Here is a 4,048-nt window from a genome sequence, read left to right as displayed (position 1 = left end):
GAGGAGAAGATGATATTGGAGTTGCATGTTGCGGATGTCGTCGATGATCACAAGATCAAGATGGATGCAATGCGCTTGAAGATTAGAAAGATTAGAAAATATGCCATTCATACCGAGGCTTGGTATCATTATGCCGTTGGATCAGTTGTTACATTGGTTGCGATTATGATCGCATTTGTTTTCGCATTGAAATGTTTTACATAGTTTCAGTGTATGGTTTAATTAATTTAGATGCTCTGCAGAGTTTTATGTTGTTAGATGAGAACTATGTATGTACTTTGATTTTAATGTGATGATGAACTTCTATTAATTTGGTCACTTAATTATATAATGCACGCAGATGAACCGGCAATGGATGTACGGTTCAAGACACACCTCCGAGTACATTAAGGGCGTGCATGATTTTCTCGAAGTGGCTGAGGCAAACAAGCAGAATGGTTTTATGTGTTATCCATGCCCTGTATGTGGGAATACGAAGTCTTACTCTGACCGGAAAATCCTCCACACCCACCTGCTTTACAAGGGTTTCATGCCACACTATAATGTTTGGACGGGGCACGAAGAAATAGGGGTTATGATGGAAGATGGCGAAGAAGAAGAGTACAATGACAACTATGTGCCCCCTGAATACGGTGATGCTCCTGAAGATCAAGAGGAACCAGACGATGTGCACGATGATGCTGCAACGGGCGAAGCTGCTGAAGATCAAGAGGAACCAGACGATGTGCCCGATGATGATGATCTCCGCCGGGTCATTGTCGATGCAAGGACGCAACGCGAAAGTCAAAAGGAGAAGCTGAAGTTCGATCGCATGCTAGAGGACCACAAAAAAGGGTTGTACCCCAATTGCGAAGATGGCAACACAAAGCTGGGTACCGTACTGGAATTGCTGCAGTGGAAGACAGAGAATGTTGTGCCTGACAAAGGATTTGAGAAGCTACTTAAAATATTGAAGAAGAAGCTTCCAAAGGATAACGAATTTCCCGACAGTACATACGCAGCAAAGAAGGTCGTATGCCCTCTAGGATTGGAGGTGCAGAAGATACATGCATGCCCTAATGACTGCATCCTCTACCGCGGTGCGTACAAGGATCTGAATGCATGCCCGGTATGCGGTGCATTACGGTATAAGATCAGACGAGATGACCCTGGTGATGTTGATGGCGAGTCCCCCAGGAAGAGGGTTCCTGCGAAGGTGATGTGGTATGCTCCTATAATACCACGGTTGAAACGTCTGTTCAGAAACGGAGAGCATGCCAAGTTCATGCGATGGCACAGTGAGGACCGTAAGAAAGACGGGAAGTTGAGAGCACCCGCTGACGGGTCGCAGTGGAGAAAAATCGAGAGAAAGTACTGGGATGAGTTTGCAAGTGAGCCAAGGAACGTATGGTTTGCTTTAAGCGCGGATGGCATTAATCCTTTCGGGGAGCAGAGCAGCAATCACAGCACCTGGCCCGTGACTCTATGTATGTATAATCTTCCTCCTTGGATGTGCATGAAGCGGAAGTTCATTATGATGCCAGTTCTCATCCAAGGCCCTAAGCAACCCGGCAATGACATTGATGTGTACCTAAGGCCATTAGTTGAAGAACTTTTAGAGTTGTGGAATGGAAACGGTGTATGTACGTGGGATGAGCACAAACAGGAGGAATTTAACCTAAAGGCGTTGATGTTCGTGACCATCAATGATTGGCCCGCTCTCAGTAACCTTTCAGGACAGACAAATAAGGGATACCACGCATGCACGCACTGTTTACTTGACACTGATAGTATATACCTGGCAAGCTGCAGGAAGAATGTGTACCTGGGCCATCGTCGATTTCTTCCGACCAACCATCAATGTCGAAAGAAAGGCAAGCATTTCAAAGGCGAGGCAGATCACCGGAAGAAGCCCGCTATGCGTACCGGTGATCAAGTACTTGCTATGGTCAATGATTTACACGTAATCTTTGGAAAGGGTCCCGGCGGACTAGCTGTTCCGAGTGACGCTGGGGGACACACACCCATGTGGAAGAAGAAATCTATATTTTGGGACCTACCCTACTGGAAAGACCTAGAGGTCCGCTCTTCGATCGACGTGATGCATGTGATGAAGAACCTTTGCGTGAACCTGCTAGGCTTCTTGGACGTGTATGGGAAGACAAAAGATATAGTTGAGGCACGGGAGGACCTGCAACATTTGCACGGAAAAGATGGCATGCCTCCAAAGCAGTATGAAGGTCCTGCCAGCTATGCTCTTACCAAAGAAGAGAAGGAAATCTTCTTTGAATGCCTGCTTAGTATGAAGGTCCCGACTGGCTTCTCGTCGAATATAAAAGGAATAATAAATATGGTAGAGAAAAAGTTTCAGAACCTAAAGTCTCATGACTGCCACGTGATTATGACGCAACTGCTTCCGGTTGCATTGAGGGGGCTTCTACCGGAAAACGTCCGATTAGCCATTGTGAAGCTATGTGCATTCCTCAATGCAATATCTCAAAAGGTGATCGATCCAGAAATCATACCAAGGCTAAGGAGTGATGTGGTGCAATGTCTTGTCAGTTTCGAGCTGGTGTTCCCACCATCCTTCTTCAATATCATGATGCACGTCCTAGTTCATCTAGTTGACGAGATTGTCATTCTGGGCCCCGTATTTCTACACAATATGTACCCATTTGAGAGGTTCATGGGAGTCCTAAAGAAATATGTCTGTAACCGTGCTAGGCCAGAAGGAAGCATCTCCATGGGCCATCAATCAGAGGATGTCATCGGGTTTTATGTTGACTTCATTCCTGGCCTTAAGAAGATAGGTCTCCCTAAATCGCGGTATGAGGGGAGACTGACTGGAAAAGGCACGCTTGGAAGGGACTCAATAATATGCAGGGACGGATATTCTTGGTCTCAAGCACACTACACAGTTCTACAGAACTCTACCTTGGTGACCCCGTATGTCGATGAACACAAGAACAGTCTGCGCTCCAAACACCCGGAGCAGTGCAACGACTGGATTACATGTGAACACATCAGGACTTTCAGCAGTTGGTTGGAAGCACGTATCAGAGGTGACAACACTGTTTGTGATGAGCTGTACTTATTATCCAGGGGACCATCTTTGACTGTATTGATTTAGAAAGGATACGAGATAAATGGGAATACATTTTACACGATTGACCAAGATCAAAAGAGCACCAACCAAAACAGCGGTGTCCGCTTTGATGCAACAACCGAGAGGGGAAATGACACATATTATGGTTACATAGTGGACATATGGGAACTTGACTACGGACATGATTTTAAGGTCCCTTTGTTTAAGTGCAAATGGGTCAATGTGTCAGGAGGCGGGGTACAGGTAGACCCACAGTATGGAATGACAATAGTGGATCTGAAAAATCTTGGGTACACTGACGAACCGTTCGTCCTAGCCAATGATGTGGCACAGGTTATCTATGTGAATGACATGTCTACCAGACCGAGAAAGAGAAAAGATAAGGAAGCGAATACATCATACGATGAGCCAAAGCGCCACATAGTTCTTTCAGGAAAAAGGGACATCGTGGAAGTGGAGGACAAGACAGACATGTCTGAAGATTATGAAAAGTTTCATGAAATTCCTCCCTTTAAAGTCAAGGCTGACCCCAGCATCCTGATAAACGATGAAGATTATCCATGGTTACGGCGCAATAAGCAAATGACACAAGCGAAGAAAAAGTGAAGACTTTCTCCCGCAACTATTATGATGATACGATGCCAACTTTGTAACTGACGAGTATGATACCATTGTCCGTTTTGTACATGCACATGCTATGTGTGGGTCAATTTATGATATCATGCCAACTTTCAACTTTTTCAGAGTTCATTTGAAATGCTTTAATGTCTTATGGTTCGGCCCTCGTAATAATTAAAAATAGTAACAATAAGTACTTTGTTGTAAGTAGAAACAAAATAAAATAAATAAAGCAAGAAAGAAAACAAAAAAACAAAAAAAGTGGAAAGTTTATAATTTTCCTAAAACTAAAAGCAAAAAGAATTAAAAAATAAAGCAAAAAACAAAAGAAAATAAATAATGCAG

The sequence above is a fragment of the Triticum dicoccoides genome, chromosome 4A, assembly GCF_002162155.2.
Source record: "Triticum dicoccoides isolate Atlit2015 ecotype Zavitan chromosome 4A, WEW_v2.0, whole genome shotgun sequence".
In the NCBI taxonomy this organism is placed as follows: domain Eukaryota; kingdom Viridiplantae; phylum Streptophyta; class Magnoliopsida; order Poales; family Poaceae; genus Triticum; species Triticum dicoccoides.
Note: the sequence above shows the minus strand (reverse complement) of the source record.